This window comes from Macadamia integrifolia, chromosome 9 (assembly GCF_013358625.1).
Source record: "Macadamia integrifolia cultivar HAES 741 chromosome 9, SCU_Mint_v3, whole genome shotgun sequence".
Lineage (NCBI taxonomy): Eukaryota > Viridiplantae > Streptophyta > Magnoliopsida > Proteales > Proteaceae > Macadamia > Macadamia integrifolia.
In genome coordinates, this window is record NC_056565.1 from 34,296,800 (window position 1) to 34,314,867 (window position 18,068).

Genomic DNA, 18,068 nt, shown 5'->3' on the forward strand with positions numbered 1-18,068 from the left:
AATTTTTTTTTTTTTTTAATCTAAATAACATCAAGAAAGTAATCTATTTAGAACCAGTGCAGCAATTTCAATACATCTCATAATGCAAATTCAGGCTATATTTTCATTGGGAAAATGTCTCTAATGGGCTATATGACTTAAGAGTCTTGGTGGATTCGAACCACCATAACCTGGGCATTAACCCAGGTGCTCTACCATTTTTAGCTAAAGACTCCTTACCTACAAACCTTACCTCAAGCCAAACATATAAAATTGGGATATATAACTTAGTTCCATTAGTTATTTGATGATACGTTTTTCATAGCAAACCTTACCTCAAACCAAACAAGGAGCACCGACATAAACAATTAAGCGTATAAAGAGCCATAAATATATGATGAACTGGTCACAATTTAGAACAAAGGGAATGAAGTATCGACCACACAAAGTCATCAGAATTGGGAGGAACCAAAAACATATACTGAAAGGGGTAACAGTGAGAGGGGAGTGAGAATGTGTAAGTACTAAAAATATTTTAGATACAAATAAAAACCCTACCCCTAACAAAGCACAATAGTTTAGGGTTTACCTGCCAACGATTTGATTCAAAACCTAACAGAGAATGCCTTAGATTCAAACCCTAACCAGGTGATTGGGACACTACCTCAGAGCTTTGGTGGTGAAGATCGCTGACGTCCTCCCTGGCACCAATGGCGAACTAGGATTGGGAGAAGCAGCAGCAGAGGAAGGAGAGCAATAGTGAGCAGAGAAGTTTCCCATACTCGCACTCTTCTTTATGGACCCATTCGTGAGTCAGAATGCTGAACAACTTCACCCCCTCTTGTTAGGCAGGTGCGTGAGTTGTGCCCGTTATGGCTACAATGAGAGCATTGCTGAGTCATGGCGACTCTGCTCCCCACACGCACTCGTTACTATGAATGTATAATTAATAGAGGAATAAGCTGCATAGAGAGACTTTTAAAATTTGAATGGATAATACACGTTCAAACCCAGAGCTGGGATGTGGTTTGGAGGAGATGACTTGTTGTCACCGTCACAACCGGTGTTCGTTAAAATGAGAGAGAAAGGTTTCAACGATTCATATTATATGTGGTTAAATCCATGGCTCTCTTTGAAGAACGTTTTAAGAAAATTGTTTACACGTACGTGCCGCGACTTTTTTTACCCTTTTTATAATAACATCAATAACAACATAAGTTAGTGGGAGTAGCAGGAAGACTCCTTGCCCGGTTGTGTCGGAACCAAATCAAATCAATGTGAATATACAATATGTGCTCTGTGCCACTTGACGACATCAGGTGCATGAGTTATTATTGTTATGGAGATAATTACATATGTAAGTAGTGGTTGAGTCAAGTTAGGGGGGTGTAGAGTATAATAGTTTTGTTGGACATGTAGTTAGTAGTAATTGAGTGAGTCATCTACAGTTATTATTAGTTGTTGTTAGTCATGGGTTGTGTGGGTTAGTAGTGGGTTACGTGGGTTAATAGTTCGGTTACCCTTGTATTCTTATTTAATGGGGACATATTAAAGTAATGGACATGCTTTTGAATCACATAGATTATCTTGTTGAGATTGATGGTTTTCTCGATAAAGCTAAGTGGTGGACTATTTCCTAATTAACCAAATCCCCTTTTTTTACTTATTTTTGTCTCCCATATCTCATCCTCTAATTTCTATCTTTTCCTATTTTCTATCTAATTTCTTTGATTCTATCTTATTTTTCTTGTATTTATCTCAATATTTTCTCCCTCTCCTATGCATGTAATAGTGTTTCAGAGTAGGTTGATCGTACTACTATGGGTACGAAGATTGAGATCATCAAGATCATGCGTTCATCCATTCGGGACATGATGGTGATCTCCAATGATATGGCTAAAGTTTATCAACGTGTCCAATAGATTTTGGCCGAGTTGAAGGAGGAAGAGAAACTTGGAGGTGGTGAGGATGTCGAGAAGGTTGCTGATTGGTAGAATACTTCTTCCAAATAGGTCAAGATTTCCTTAAAGCCTACTCGTGCGCTTCTGCAGGATCTTCAGGATTTTATTGGTGTTCCAGCTATTATTGATCTTGCGTGCTGTTGGTGGCGATTCCAACAAGACTAACCCATTAGCACCAGTTGATCTTGTCATTGACCACTTAGTTCAAGTTGATGTGGAAAGATCAGAAAATGAATGCAGACAAACATAGAATGTGAGTTTTGAGACAGTTTTTTTTTTTGTTTTTGAAATTTGGGTTTGGATAATTTTATTTGTACTTTATTACCCTTGAGAAGAAGGGAAATTTTAAGAGGGGTGGAATGTTATGTGTTACTTGGAGGCATCTGGTGCATGAATTATTATTGTTATGGAGATAATTTTTCTCTCCTCTCCCTCGGTTCAAATTTCAAGAAAAAAAAATGGAGAAAAAGAAGACCCCTTTTTCTTCCTCGGAGAGAGGGATGGCTCATGGTGGGTTTCCTCACCTAACCGCTACTTCGTCGAAGCCTCCTCTTTCAATCTTCCCTGAGCGGATATTGTAGAGCATCTCCCCCAAATGCATCAAAGTGTCGAGGGGAACTGAGGAAGTGAAGGAGGACTGGATATTGTGTCGTATGGGAGTAGGGAAATGTGTTTTGATCAACATTAAAATTTGGGTGAGTGGTAGCAATGTTTAAACGTTGCGAACACCAAATTTAATCTGAACTGTAGATATTCTTCTACATTAATCTTAATTGTTCATAAATTCACTCAAAACTGTTTACAGGATGTCATGGTGAAAGTCTCATGACCACTCCGCCCTCTCTCTTGCTTCTTGAGCCTATTTGATGGATGTTCGGCTGACCTTGCAAGATCGATAGGGATGCCATAGGATCCGCAACAACTAAGGAGTCCAGAACCCATCTTCCTCTTCCAAACGTGAACTCTATTTCAATTTAATCAAGTTGTAGGTCCAATAGGACTTGTTGGTGGGAGTATAAAAGTTGTCCAGGGCAAGCTGGTATGCTTAAGGTCACAGAAAGAAGGTAAGGGTTAAGGGGGTTGCTGGCTATGAGGGAATGTAGCAGACTACCGAAGGTGTGGATGCCATGGGCGGGGTAAGCCTTAAGGCCGTGAGGGCCAGGCAAGGACTCAAGAGGATATGAAGATGGAGAATCCATCTTGTGAACTGGGTTTGCGATCCCCCTCAGTGCAGCGGATGAAGAATACATCTTAAACTAGGTTTAGTTTCATAAGCGAAGGGCTCCCTGACACCTATTCGTCCTCCCATTCCCAATGAAGATGGAGAACCCATCTTGTGAATTGGGTTTGCGATCCCCATCAGTGCTGGGGACGAAGAATCCGTCTTGAACTAGGTTTAGTTTCATAAGCAAAGGGCTCCTTGACACCTATTCGTCCTCCCATCCCCACCATTGCTCCCACCTCCACCCTCCCTATAATTCCCCGCCCATCCCAATCTGAATCCTCCGTAAAGAACAAAGAAAGGTTAGAAAAAAAATTTGAAAAATAAGCAAGCTGGTGTTGCCACCCGACAACGTGAGAAAACAATAACCACCGTTGCTACTTAGTTGATGAGGTTGCAGAGGGTGGAGCATTATCCTTGTTTTCACAAGCAATTGGTCTCAGAAGAGAGGAGAGAAGGGGAGAGAGATCACGCTCACAGCTGATGGCAGGTATGGATATCAATGGTTGAGATAGAGAGAATTAAATTAACAACTCAGATTAAATGTGGCATTTACATCTAATAGTTTTTGCATATAGGTAGGCAAATGGATGAATGATCATGATGTTTAGATGCCATTTTGGGAGTTGGGATCACTCCCGACCATTGATGTCTTTAGCTGCACTCTCGATCAGAAAAACTTTTGCCTAAAAGGAATAGAAAAAAAGAACTAACCAGTACCATGGAAAACAAAGGGTAATTTGGGTACTTTAAAATATTAAGGACAGAGAGATGTAGAAGTAGAGGTGTAAATTTTAAGCCCGCACCAGTAGGCCCGACCGAGCCTAACACTTTTATAGCCCGATCTAGATCGGCCCGATAAATAAACGTGTTGGGCAGTACACGTTTATAAATAGGTAGTACACGGTGCAGCTACCTAGCCCAACTGGCGCCCGACCGGCCCGACACATTGACAAGCCCGATTTGAACCGACTCCTTTAAGCCCGACCTAGCTCGACCCCTTTAATACTACTTATATTTTTTATTTTTTATTTTTTAATACTATTTGTATTTAGTCTTAAGGGTATTTGATATGTACAATTGAGATGGTGGTAATTGTTATATGAACATTCATCTTTTTTATGCATAGTTTAATTGATTCGAACTTATTAAACTTGGGTTATGCAGGCATAATTTAGTTGATTTGAGTTTCGTGGGTTGAAGATCGACTACTTTAGTAGTTTAGTTACTTTGCGCATCTTTGGCTTAATTCATTTTAACTATGAGATCTTTTTTATTTGCTATGCCCATTTTTGCCTTATTTTATTGGTATTCCTCTTCAAGCACATTTAAGAGACCAATTTTAAAGATGACCCGTTTATAGCCTGTTTAAGGTTAAATAGGTCTATAGCCCAGTAAAGGCCCGATCAAGACCCGTTTATAATAGTCCGATTAAAACCCAATACCGACCGACCCGATTATTAACCGTACCAGCTAGCTAAGCTCGTTTAGCTAGACGAGCATTCACGGTGCAGCCCTAGAAATTGACCGAACTTGACTAGGCCCGACCGAGACCGGCCCGGCCCTACCGCTTGACAACCATGTAGAAGTCTCCTTTTTGGGGGGAAATCAGAATATAAAGTTTGAGTAAATATAGGGTATAGGGGAGAGACAAATATTCCCTTAAAAAAATGATTTTTTTATCCAGTGTCGGACTGACATGGATCCGTATTGGCATCTCCGGTGACCGATACCGGTTGGAGAACTATAACCCTAGCTCAAAAGACATTGCTCACAATTCACATACACTACAGAAGTACACAAGTTATCCATCTCCGACATCCGTCGACAGTGGTAATAGTCAATGTCTCTTCGACTCTTCTTCTGCCCTTTTTCTCTCTCTCTCTCTCTCTCTCTCTCTCTGCTTTTGCACCTTTTCATTTTCTTCTTCAAATTATTATCTGTGTAATAACATTAGACTAATTTAAGCCCGTCTTTCTATTGGGGTTTTCCTAATTCAGTTTTCCATTGCAGCCATCAATGACAGATTCCAAAAATCTGTGGGAGCTTTTGCCACCCCCCACCATGGAAGCTCAGGTACATCTCTTCTCCCACCCCCCTGATATCTCACTGCTGTTTTGTGGCAAGCTCTATTGCAGAGAGAGAACATGAGATAAGCCTTTGGCTGGGTTTTCAAGCTTGAATAAGTTTATATTAGGGCTTTGTTGTTACTCTTTTCCGGGTTGGGTATGTACTGATATACATGTTCTTTCTCAAAGAAAAAAAGTTGGGAAGAGGGGGTGGGGCGGGAGTTAGTCCAATTGCCTAACCCAATGAGCCATGGGTATAACTGATTTGATCAAGAGAATTGGTTTAGAAACAAAAAATGATATTACACTAAAAAAAAGAAAAATATTTACAACGTGGGTGTAGTTCAATTTTGTTTTACACCCACCAAATTTAATGTTAAAAAAGATATACTGATTCCCCCAAAAATGTGTTCATGCAGCCCACTAAAAAAAAGTTGAATGAATACCTTTGAAATACACCCATCATTTTTGTAATAGACTTCTATCAAATGACTCGACCCAAGAGCCAGAACAACCTTCCATTCCTACGGTATCCCCACTTCTGCCAATTGGCCAATTCTCTCTGTTATCCTCTTTACACCTTTTGTTTTTTCCATCTCAAGAGTAGAAGAGGAGGCTTCATTTTTTTTCTCCTCTAACTTCTTCTCCTCCCAAAACACTCAATACCTCCTCTTCTTCCTCCTCTCACTCAAATTCAAAAATGGATTATCATAACCTGAGGGTGTATCCATTGGACTCATATAACCCATCCATGAAAATATATCAAGCTTTCTGAGAATGGAGGCTGCCTTCTGCTGCCGCTGTATTGCCAGAATATCCCACGCTACCACTCCATGATCCCTAGGAAAAAGGATGGCTCATGCGTCTAGTGTCTGTGGCTTTGTACTGTTGTTTGCTCCTTCTCTCTTCATGTTCATCATCATTCTTGTAAGGTTCCTACAAGGTCCAAGGCTCTTGCGTTTGGTGTCTGTATATTGCTGTTGCTCCTTCCTTCTTCATACTCATCATCATTCTTGTAAGGTCCCTTCCTACAAGTCCAAGGCCTCGACGTTGGCGCCTTCAACATCCAACCCAACTTCAGCCTCTACACCGAGTTCATGTCAATGTCAAGGCCGAGAACCCTTACTTAGGCCAATGTCAAACTAGGATTGGCAAGGCCAACCTAATTCCAAACTGCAGGATACTCATCAAAGAACAACCAATATCCAAAGTAGAACAACAATACAAAACAAATCAGAACTAAAGAAGAAATCAATTCTGGAAATCAGGGATATCGATTCCAGAAGTGAAGGTTTCTGAAATCAGAATATAATCAACTGTGAAGGGTATATTAGGTATTGAAATAATCTTTAAACAGATCCATAAACATGAAGAAATATCATTGGAAACAATAGTGATCAGAATTGCTCTACAAATTATGATTTCGAGTCTGTAAACTGGGTAACTTAGATGGTTGCTGCAGCAGTAGAAGAAGAGAACTTTTCGGGCTTCCCACCGCCGAGAGTCAACTGGATCAAACACCAATATCAGCTTTGATCAAACACAAGACAACTCTTCATAGAGAAGATAATAGCAGCAACCATTAATTTATTTATCAAAATCATTCCAGCTTTAGGAGCTTCTTCTTCTTTATTTACAATGTTGATGGGGGAGGGAATTGCAAAATAGAAGGTTCCTTAAAGAAACCTTAATTTAGTCTCGTAATACGGTACTTACTAAAAATTGAAATTAGGAACTAATTGAAATTATAAACTAGCTGAAAAAGGAAACTAACTACTAATGACTTGACTCAACTAATAACTTGACTCCTAAGAAAAAAATTATAGCTTAAATTAAACCTAACTTAAAAGGAGACTAATGACAGGGAAACAAACTAGTAATCCGGTATGCAACCTTAAAACCCCTCTTTTAGGCCCATAAAAGTGGCCTATTACACTCAAAACACATGGGATCAAAGGCCCAACATGTATGGAACCCAACCCTAGTCTTATTCGTAATAAAACAAACTTATTTCGGTGATGAATCTGCATCATAGGCTCCACGCTTTGCTCCAGAAAGCTCTTACCTTTCACTAAGTACATAAGAACATGACCTTGATGAAGGTGGTACTGAGAGGGAAATCAAAGTTTGGGTCTAGGCTTCAGGGGGCTTTAATGAAGAACCAATATATTGGGAGGATACCATTGCTCATCATAGAAAGAGGTCCCTCTGTTTGTCATGGCATCCAGATCCGAATCACTCTTGGGCCTTTTGGTCACTCTAAGCATAGGTTGTTTGATAAACCATGGCAAAAAATGAACTCTCTCTCTCTCTCTCACTTTGATTGCTGGATGGAGTACTCTCAAAGCTAGCATAAAAGTCAATTGTTGAATAATGCATTATTATAATAATGGGTTTTACGGGTTATATCCAAACGGACCCTTGAGCTCTTAGGGACTACTTATGTTGCTAACAGGACTACTTATTTTACTATAAATAGAGGAGGACTATGCTCATTGAGGTGCAAGTACATATTCCTCAATTCTACATGGTATCAGAGCGGGTCTGATCACAAAGAAAAAAATAATCCCAAATCCATCTTCTTCTTCTTTTGGACTTCAACTCTCTACGCAAGAAAATGCCCATTAAGAACCTGCAGCCGGAACACTCCAGTGATATGCAAGAACTTGCTATCTGAACCTGCTTAATCCTCCATAAAAATCCCTGCAATCTGTGCTCCCTCCATCAAGAACTGAAACCCTCGCTGCAACCTACGATCCCTCGACCAGAAAACTCCCTGCAACCTACAATCCTTGCTTCACCTTTTGCCAACTCCTTGCATACCAAAATCCTTGGCTGCACTCTGCGCCAACGCCCTGCACATCGTTGCAATCTGCGCTCACTCTCTATACACCGCTACAACCTCGCACATACCTGCAACCTATCACCTATGAACCCTATCTCGTGCAACCCTCATCCCAAGACTCCATCGCCAGCCACCGATCACCTGCAACTCCTTGCGATCTCAAGACTCCATCACCAGCCATTGTCACTATCGCCTGTGACCTCCATCCTTGACGCGTCCTCCTACAACAACCAAAGTAGTTTTTGAAACCCCGTGATCCTAATCCAATTCGAATAAACCCAATCCTAATCCCATTCCAACTAGGACTAACCAACCCAACCCAACCCGACTTGCTATATATAACTAACTGAATCCTAACCCAACCCGACTTAACTAAACCAATCCTAATCCTAATCCACCTAACCCAATCCAATCCTACTTCTAACCCAACCCAACTAGGACTAATCCTACACCGCCTAGGACTTACCCAACACATGCGCTAGTCTATTAAAAAAAAAACATCTAGGTTCTCTCTATAAAGGGGGAAATTTTGCCTCACCTAGTCTCTCTCCCTCAGTGGTGAGTGTTCTCCCACTGGGGGCCTTTGTCTTGGCATTGCTTATGCTCGATGTCTATGCTTAATTAACTTTGGATTGGTCATTCTCTCTTATGATTGCATATTGAATCTGCACCCATGGCGTCTGAGATTCTAGGACATCAATTACTTAGGAAGTAGGGGTTCATTCCTCTGGTCATGCCTATCCTCTCTTCTCTACTAGAACCATCAATTTGGATGGGAGTAACTAACCTGTCGGTTGCTGGTCGTGGTTGTACCTGGTTTCTCACAGGAACATTAGAACGTCCAACTACTGCAGGTTCTGCTTAGGATAAATGGGATGTTGTAGTTTGTCTTCATGCTTCTTAAAAGCTATAGCATCAGTGGAACAGATAGTCTGAAAATCCTCAGAAAAATCCAGCTCTTGCGACATACTTCGTAACTTAGAATAACATCAAGAAAGTGTCATCTCCTTTTGATTTGTTTCATGAATCTTCTTTATCAATTCATAAACCTATGCATCATTCTAGGGAATAAATATCCTTGCCATAAAGATCTTGGCAGCTGGATGAACCCTGCGCAGTATTAGGGGTCATCTAATTTAGTAGGAATGTCATAACTAGAGTTGTCATAAATCTATTTTTATTGAGATGAACCAGCAGTTGTAGAATTTTCAGATTCACCTGTGAGATACCCGGAATAACAACAGGATTCGATAGATAGAAAGCAAGATCTTAACCACATTAAATAATTGCTCCCATCCAACTTGATGGGGCTAATAGGGTTGTCACCATGAGTTTGAGGACTTGCTCCATCCGAAACAATTGATGCAATAGTACCATTTGATTCCGCCATGACTACTGATCTCAAAGAATCCACAAACCAAACTCAGAAATATAACGAACACATGCTACATCAATTGCAGCAAACCACAACCAAACAAACACCAGCCTTGAAACTAAGATCACATATCAGACCTGATCTAGGTCAAAGAGGAGCAAGCAAAAATTCCTCGGTGGAAGAATGCACCACCGAGGGTGGAAAAAGATCACAGCCCAAAAAGGGGCTGAGAGAGATCTCAGATGGATCACCGGTCTGATTCAATGTTGTGTGATTTTGGGGAAAACTGACGTTGGCCGTCTTTATTTATAATAGATGAGAAAAGAGTACAAGTACAAACTACCCCTAAGGACCAAACTACCCATATACACATATTACAATAGTATGGTAAAGAAGGTAAGGTCTATTCACTATGCAGCTTGTTTGTCATTGGTTCTGAGGTAATTTTTCCTATTTGAATGCCAAAATCTACCAATTGTGTTACTTCTTTGCTTCTAGGCGCAAAACCCTCGGTCTGTCTGGAAATAGAAAGGCACTAGAAGTTAACTTACCAGAAAGCTCTCGAAAAATTCATCACCTGCATTTGGAAGTACATCTTGTTCTATTTGAAACTTTGAGATGAGACTGGTAACTTGTTCACCCTTGACCGGGCTTATGTCTCTCTTCGGGCGATAAGAGGGTTACTAATTGAGTCAATTTCATGTACATCTATTTTTCTGCAGAAGTTATTATAAAATGCTTCACTGAGATGGTGAGATCTTCAGTTAAAAGAGATTCACCACCTGCTTCATTTTGGAAAGCAGTTCTCCTTGTGCCTCGAAGACCTTGTTCCAGCTGCTCTTGGTAGGTACACCCAGGCCTTGTTGTGTCCATCCATCAAGCCAAGAGCCTTGGTTCTGCTGTTGTCAAAAGCTCCTTTGAACATATGCTAGAGAGGATGTTCAATTTATTCCTGGAACAGGGTCACGTTATGGACAGATATAAGCAGTTTGCCTGAGATCAAGAGCCCAGAGTTATTTCACAACTTCTAAGGGTTTGTCATGTAACACTATGCAATTCTCTTATGTTTGGATACATATGCTTTAACGTGGTTGTTTATTTGATTGCAACTACCTCCACCAATATATCAACTCATTAGAAAGAGGTGCTAGGCTGAAAGAATAAATGAGAAGATGCGTAAGCATTTCAAAAATTCCAAATTGTCAACTAGCAACTGTGCTAAAGTATGCAGGCATGCATCTCTGGCTTGGTTCCAATCCATTGCTACTAGCTTGTCCTTGATCACACCATTACAACGTGGAGCCCTGCCACCACTTTATTGAGAATTTGAAATCATCCTACAACTTTTGTCGGGAGAGCTCCTGCATAACGCTTCCATTGGGAATCAATCTATTTATAATCCATCTCAGTTAGCTGCGGAAGCAACATTTCAACCAAGTGTTGATGAGGTTGATTTTATTGATCTGAGCATTCCACACAAGCTTCTTTTGTGGGCTTACTCAAACATTTTGGTGGTTGTAAAATGTTGTGAAGAAAATGCAAACGTTCATAACTTACACTCTCCACGAAGCTGACTGACTGACTGACAAATACTGTGGTTTTGTAACAGTCAAAGTTGAAAACAGAAACTGGAACATCAAGCACTTCGTCACATTCAAATTTACCTACTTCCACTACTAAAGCAGCCATGCAGGTAATCAGGTACATGATCACTATACTTCGTAGATTTATTTCTTAACTTAGCTCCATTAGTATTAATACATTCTACAATGAGTATCATCCTTCGGTCCTTCCTATTTTTGGCCATATCAAATTGTTAGTTCCAAGAAATTTACTACATTAACCATTGCCTTAGGGGGCTTTCTTTTTTGCACTTGAGATTTTAATAAGTGATGGGGGGTAATGTTGGAAATAGTGGGGTTTTTAATGCCTAAACCATTATTCTTTGAACTTTGGCTTTTATCGAGGACCGTGTAGTTAAACGATAAAGTGAGCTACTAAAATTAGCCTTGGCTTGGGTTACAAAATTGTTGGGACTTTGGTCCAATGGGTTTTCATTGTAATAGGCCTAAAATATGGGTACGATGTAGGAAAACATGTTCTAAGTTAGCTATCTTTCTCTTGTTGGAAGTTACGCTTTAAAGTCAGTTTAGAGTTTTTTGGTTGGATGATGTAATGGGTTAATTTGAGCTTTCCTATTGGTTGGATGATGTAAGAGCCCCAATCAGGCTATCCCATTTCTTTAGAGTAGCTATAAATGCATGTAAGACCTGTATCAATTTGAAGATCAACCTCTGTGGATTCACTGGTGTTTATCTAGTGGATCTGGTTATACTTGGTGAATTCCAAGTGAATATTAAGGTGAATTCCTTAGGCTCCGTTTGCTTGCAAGGGAAATTAAAGGGAAGAGAAGTGAAAATTTTCAAACCTAAAAAGGAAACTTCTGTAACCATTACCCAAGCTGATTGTATAAACTACTTAAATTTCTTACCATATTTAATAATGATATCTTTTATATGTGATTTTTATTCTACTTTTCAAATCCAAGGGATTTGAAGGCAAAGTAAAGTGAAATTAATAACCAAATATGGAATGATTTAGAGTTAGTGACATAATCGTGTGGGGTGATGATTACGAACGTTTCTTTTCTAGGTTTAAAATTTCATTTCTCTTCTCTTTAATTTCCCTGACAACCAAATGGAGCCTTAGTTGAAGAGTGGGATTCTCTTTATAGGCTTTGGTGGATTCTTAGCCTTATGTTGAGGGGGACATCTAACCTGATCTATACTTTTATCTCTTGATCTATCCTTCTATCTTTCAATCAAATTTAGGTTGGATATATCTAGCTCTACTATCCTCAGCTTTACTGTTATTGACAAAATTAATAACCTGCTGGAAATTAAGGTCAGTTTGCTCTTTTGGTTTTGATTAGTGTACATTACACTGGAATTCTTTTTGAATCTCTGAATTTTTCCTATTCGATATATCAGTTCAGTTCTTGCGTTCAAGTTTTCCTAGTTCCAGAAGGATTGTTCCAAATGATGGGGACATCACTCAGGAATTTAAGACATCAGAGGAGACGCCAACATATGTAGCCACACATCACTTCATTATGGCTAGATGTGCCTTATTAACTTGTGTTGATGCATGTTTATGTTAGAACAAACACCAAGAAACACAAGGAAAAACAAATAAATTCATGCAAAACACAGATTTAATGTGGTCCACACACTGATGTGATGTGCTACATTCGCGGGCGAAGGTGAAGATGATTCACTATATGATGGAAGAAATATTACAATGGATATCTCTCAAGAACACCTAAACTTGTGGCAAGAACTCTCACCCAAAAACCCTAACTCAAAAATCCCTAAATCTCAATTGCTTACACAACAAGACAATAGTACAAATATGTACTTTCAAGTCAGGTCGATTCATTGGATTGCATCCGGTCGAGTCGTACTGTACCACAGGGGTGAAAGGCCCAAGCTTGGAACCCATCGTAGATCTCGGGAGGAGGGTGGGAAACCATTCGGGTTGCCATCATATTTTGTCGGAGCAAGTCAATTTTTGAAACGGGTTAAGAATTTGAGACAACAATTTTTGTTTGCTTGGGTGTAGATTGTTTTATTGGTGTCAAAACCATTATGTAATACTATTGTAAAGGAGTTATTGTTGGAGAAGTAGTTATTAGGGAATAGTTATTTTCGGAAAAGTAGTTATTACTTATAGAGAGTTATTTCTCTCATTTTTATTTGGGGAAAATTACGCTCCCCTTCCCTGTAGTTTGTCAAAATTACACGTGGATCCAAGGGTTTGAACGAATGATGCCCCCCTCCCCTAGCATTGACGGTGTGAGTATGCTATTAGTTTTAGATAACAAAAGACCTTATTACGCTTTAGTGGAAAAAGGTCTTAATATGCATTGGAGTTTAACTATCAGAATAATAGTTCTGAGCTCAAGCAATTATTTATATAGTCATCTATTGATCTCAACAACATATAGAAGGAAAACAAAAATGAAGAATAAAATTTGGAACAAGGTCCATTAAAGATCCTTGTCTAGGTAAAAATAAAAACCGCTTCAGAATTAGAAGAAGTTTCAAGCGAGATTTAACTGAAAATTAGGGTTTTAGAGTTGGGAGTGAAAACTTTTCCCAATAAAAAATACCGGCGGGGACGTGATTGAGAGCAATTCCGGTGCTGGACAGGGCCTGTTGGATGGAGGCAGGAATTCGGAGAGTATCGCCGTACGTAGAGATGGAAACAAGACCGGAGTTGTTCATCTTGACCAACGCGGAGCTTATGTTCTGGGCGATCATATGTGGATCGCAGGCTTTCGGAACTTGGCAGTTCTCTATGTCCCACCATACCGACGTCTTTGCTCTTACATGCTGCTCATCTGCTCCACTTCCTCCTCCGGCCATCAGCGCCGCCATTGACGTTGTTCTACCACCGCCACTCATATGGGTTATCAACACATCTCTTATGGAGCAAATGAGGCATGGATTTCATCTTGTACCCAGGATTCCTCTTTTATTCAAAGTATTTTTTGCTGGATGTGTTTTTTGCTGCATTGACCCGTACAGAAACTGATTCATCACTGTTGGTCTTGATACACTGCATTTTGTGGAAATGTAATAACATGTGTAAAAACACCTCCTTTTTATGACAGCCCATTAATGATCAGAGGATTGTTTCTAACCCAGAAATTAATGCTTCATGTGTATTCTCTGTTGGTTCTCTTTCTTGATGAATAGGATGGGATTTTTGAGGAGGGGTTTGGGGAGACATAACCATCAAAATAAGGGATGATCAAATTGGTGGCCATGGATTTGCAGAAGGCTTTTGAAATAGGAATGACTTACATGATTAGAGGTTGCAGCAGAACTAATTTGAGGTTGGAGAAGCATGAGGTTGCAAAAGAACTAAGATGAAGAAGAGCTAGGTTGAAGAAGAAGGAAATACAACCTTCTTTTGTTTGTTTTAAGGGAAGGGTGTATTAGTAAGTTTACCTTAATATAAGGGTATTTTCGGCATTAAGATGCATCATATAAGGTGACATCATCAACTAACAGTCCCAATTTCACGGTGACTAACGGATTGTACCTAACTGTAAGAATTTTTCAAACTGTAGGCGAGGGGCGTAATTCGTTCAAACCCTTGGATCCACGTGTAATTTTGGAAAACTACGGGGAGGGGGCATAATTTTCCCTTTTATTTATTATTTATTTAATTATTTTTATTTTATTTTATTGGGTTTTGAAGAACTGCATTTTGGGATGGAAGACAAGGATCATTCTTTGGAGTGAATCTAAGTTGGTGTGAATCCAGGGCCCACTTTTTCTTTCCACACTCCTCTCTCTTAAGCTACCACTCTCTCCCTCTCCCCTTTCCTTTTCTACCAGTCTCAAATTTCCCACTTTTTATTTAAATCATATCCTCAAACACAATAGCAATTCAACAGGTAATAGCAACGAGGCATTGGGGACACATTCTTGGAGTTTGGTAGTGACTTAGCAATTGATCACAAAACACCAGCTTGCGGGATGGAATCCATTATCATGTATCCTTTATTAAATTTCCATGAATCCTAGAATGAATTTTCTACACTTGTATTTTGGAAATTTTCATCATTTATGGCGGCTGTTAAATACTTAAATCTGATTTTCTGCATGTGTGTTGTGAGTTTTATGTTGGTAGACCTTCATCCAAAAAATTCACTTAATCCTTAGACTTGTATTAGATTTCCTAAACCTGTCCTGCACCACCGAATCTTACAATCCAGCTATCAGAGGACTGCTAAAATGCTGCGGAACTGATCTGTTAATAGAGCAAAAACCTTTGGCTGAAATTGGAGTGTAACTAAACTGTTTAATTCTAACTGCTGATAATTTTCTGTTTCTAGCTCTTAGTCTTATAAACTGTTTAGGCTAATCCCTTACTGGAAATTCCTGCTTCGGGATTAGTCTTCATTAAGGATTAAGGGAGTACTTCCTAAATCAATCTTTTGAATCATTTCTTGATGGTATACTGTGCATGTATTGATCTTGTACAAAATGAAATGTTTTGATTGTAGGTGGTGCCGTGGTAGGAAGGAGAGAGTTTAACATGATGAATGTGGATGGTGAAGGCAAGGATATCCCATCAACTATGGTGGCATCTGCTACTTTGCTTGAAGGTGAGGGGCATGTGTTGCTCAAATGTGCACTGTCCTGCTATTGAGACCTAGAAAAATAATTATATTTCTCGGCTAATTCTTCGTTGTTGCAACTCTACATCCATGAGATTGGTGCCGGTGAGCAACAATGATAAAGGTTGAATGTTTAACTGCCAAATGCTGTTTTGGTTGTTGCTGGTTGCTGTTTTACTCGATCATCCCATTTTGATGGCTCCCCTAACGTTCATGGTATGTGGATTGTATGCCCACATTGATGATGGAATGTATATGTTATGCATACATATATCAACCATATTGTACTCCATAGAATGCTGAGTTAATTCTGTAGCGGCGGTGACATTTCCATCTTCTTCATATATATACCTGGGTTTAATATTCATCTTGTTAGTGCTGTTGTGTAAGCGTATATTATCTCACGGTAGCCAGCTATATATAAGAGCTTTTCTGGAAGAGTTTTGCGATTCTGGCACCCTCTCTGAGGTGATTGGCCTCGCCGCTACTGACAGCTTAGCAGTTGCATTTCCTGGTATATCCTGAGCAAATTGGACTAGTGGATTTTTTTCAATGTATTCCTGGTAGGGATATTCTTTGTCAATGGATCTTTGTTGAGGACAATTGTGTTTTTTGTGCCTCTCACCCAGAAACCATATGGCATCTGTTTTTTTCACTGAATTTTTCATAAGGGTTTGGGTTGCCTGTCCACTGGGGCTTAGACATTAACTGGCTCCCTTATTCATCTATGCATTCTCTAGTTCTACACTTTTTTTTCCCCTTCTGATTTAATATTAAAATTTGATAGGCAATGGTTCTTTTTGGTTTTTATTATTAGTCCCTATTTTATCTGGTGGGATCACAGGAACCAGGTGGTTGCTAAATCTGGTAAGCGAAACCCTTAAATAATTTTGAAAAATGTAAACCAATGGATGTCTGACTTACACATCCTTAATCTCCCCACTGCACTAATACTGTTAATATCCAAATCCTTGATGAGGTTGATATAAATCATTCCTGTTATCTTTCACTCCCCAACTTACCTCATCCTGTCTTATGTGCATGATTTTTGAATTTCCCCTTTGACAAAATCTGGATTGACTTATGGCATTTTGTGTCAAGGACATCTGGTTTTGGCAGAATACTACTATATGTTGGTAAGACAGGAAGTGTGAGCGTTGGCCAAGGGCTTGTTGCAAGGAGTATGGAGGGCATCATAAATGAGATGGCATATCACGATGATCTGGATTGATTCTCATTGACTACCCAAAATGCTTCCCAAACCAATGGACGAAGTTTGGCCTTTGTTCTATTTTTTCAATTTTTTGGATCTTTGTGTCTATTAAACATTCTATTCGGATCGAAATTAGGCATCAATGAATATCCTTTATTTTTTGAAAGAGCTAGATTATAAAGCTGCTGTCTAGGAATTATCTGTATGTATATTAACTCAATTTCTTTTAAATAGTATGTTTAATTCTTTTCGTCAAAAAAAAAAAAAAAAAAAAAAAAAAAAAGGATAGACAAATGATGCTGCCATTGTAAAGGTTAAACAGTTGACATTATGATATAGAGAGAGCCATTTGACGCAGTTCTTTCTCACAGAAACATGAGAGCTGTGGAAAGTGACAAAAGTGAAAAGACAGCATAAAGAAATCCCGAGTTATCAAATTAACTACAAATGCTTGAATTGAAGAAAATTCCCTTGAGAGTCTTGACTGTAGCAATTGAAGATCTGATTCAGACTCTCAAAAACGTGCAAGAACACATTTACCACAAGCCCACCCACCATACAACGAAAGGACTAAATCTAACTAGGCCTTTGAAATTTGACAGATTGGACTTTTTTCATTTTGGGGTTTCCTTGTCACTCCAACCTTTAGGTCCAATTAATGGTACAAGCCCAAATTTTTTTTCTGTAATATTGAGTGTTAAACATCTGATTCATTATGCCCACCAGCTCATGGTGTAGTTTTAATCTACGTTCTGTCATCTCTAGTCTTTTTCAGATACATTGTTTTCATCATTAATTGCAGGCTTTTAGTAAGATGAGTATGAACAGGTCAGATCTGTGGGCTCTTGAAATACTAGTAGTCCGAATGAGTAGGTAGTAAGTTGACAACATTTATGACACGTTAGGGGCGCCAAAACCTGCATTAGTTATTGTCCACCGGTCTCTGCTAGCTGCTATTTCACCGGGGACGTTTTGTAACAGCTTTGAATACCAATTTAATATCTGCATCTCAGGCTACTACTAAGTAGTAAATTCCTTTAAATTCAGCAAAGTGCATTAAGTCCTGAATTGTTGCAGGAATATGCATGGTTCTAAGTTTTAAAAACCGGTATAGGATCAGCAAAGTTCGAAACGGCCAATACTGATCCCTTCCGACTCCAGTCAAATCTGATCGGAACAGATCGATATAGACAGGGACTGAATCAAGAGCA

The 18,068-nt window shown here is 39.4% G+C and overlaps 1 long non-coding RNA gene across 9 annotated transcripts in view; it reads left to right on the top strand.

Annotated features, from left to right (window-relative positions):
- LOC122089227 overlaps positions 1-17,023 on the top strand; it is a 21,193-nt gene extending 4,170 nt beyond the window's left edge. Inside the window, exons 2-8 of one of the 9 annotated variants that reach the window (XR_006143278.1) lie at positions 5,176-5,238; positions 9,950-10,078; positions 10,174-10,484; positions 11,061-11,152; positions 14,919-15,017; positions 15,198-15,312; positions 15,531-16,093. This is a non-coding gene — a long non-coding RNA (uncharacterized LOC122089227). Of the gene's footprint in view, positions 1-1,771; positions 2,194-5,175; positions 5,239-9,949; positions 10,079-10,173; positions 10,900-11,060; positions 11,153-14,918; positions 15,018-15,197; positions 15,313-15,530; positions 16,094-16,745 lie in introns of those variants that run through there. The other 8 variants (XR_006143280.1, XR_006143273.1, XR_006143274.1 and 5 more) reach the window with 8 other exon arrangements.
- The last annotated feature ends 1,045 nt before the right edge of the window (positions 17,024-18,068 follow it).